Source organism: Otolemur garnettii, unplaced genomic scaffold (assembly GCF_000181295.1).
Source record: "Otolemur garnettii isolate 467f Iridium unplaced genomic scaffold, OtoGar3 scaffold00039, whole genome shotgun sequence".
NCBI classification, from domain to species: Eukaryota; Metazoa; Chordata; class Mammalia; order Primates; family Galagidae; genus Otolemur; species Otolemur garnettii.
Genome location: NW_003852434.1, coordinates 4,196,165 through 4,196,725, shown reverse-complemented (window position 1 = coordinate 4,196,725; position 561 = coordinate 4,196,165).

The window sequence follows — 561 nt, the reverse complement described above, 5'->3', positions numbered from 1 at the left end:
AAGGATATTTTTAATTTACGAGCGGAGTAGAGCTGCTATCTGTGTCCTCTTGAGGACTATGCCCAGGTAAGACCTTTGTCAAGTAGACAGTTGGGGTAACAGAGCATACTGAACTGAAGGGGAGCCACATATTCTTTGAGGCAAACTGTCTTTCCCCTCAGAGGGAGGCCCTGAACATCCTACCTGTCGATGTGAAAACACATGTCCTGCCAGCCCTTTTCTGGGCACACCCACCCGGGCCACCTTTTATTCCCACATTAATTATGCACACACCAAAGTGATCTCCCAGGTTATCCCATCTGGTCCTCATCCTTGCTCACCTGTTCCCCAAACAGTCCAAACTCCCACGCTCCTGCCTTTGTTATTTCTCAGGCCCGTGTTGCCCAGAACCTTCCCTCATTGCTTCAGACTCTGTCTCCTCTCCTCTCCCCAAACCTTCCCATTACAGCTGCCATCATTCTCCCCTCAATCTTCTTCTCCCAAATAGGATCACCTCCTGAAGACACATTCATAATCTGAGAAACCAATGTTTAAAGAAACCCCCTGTAACTGTCCATCAGC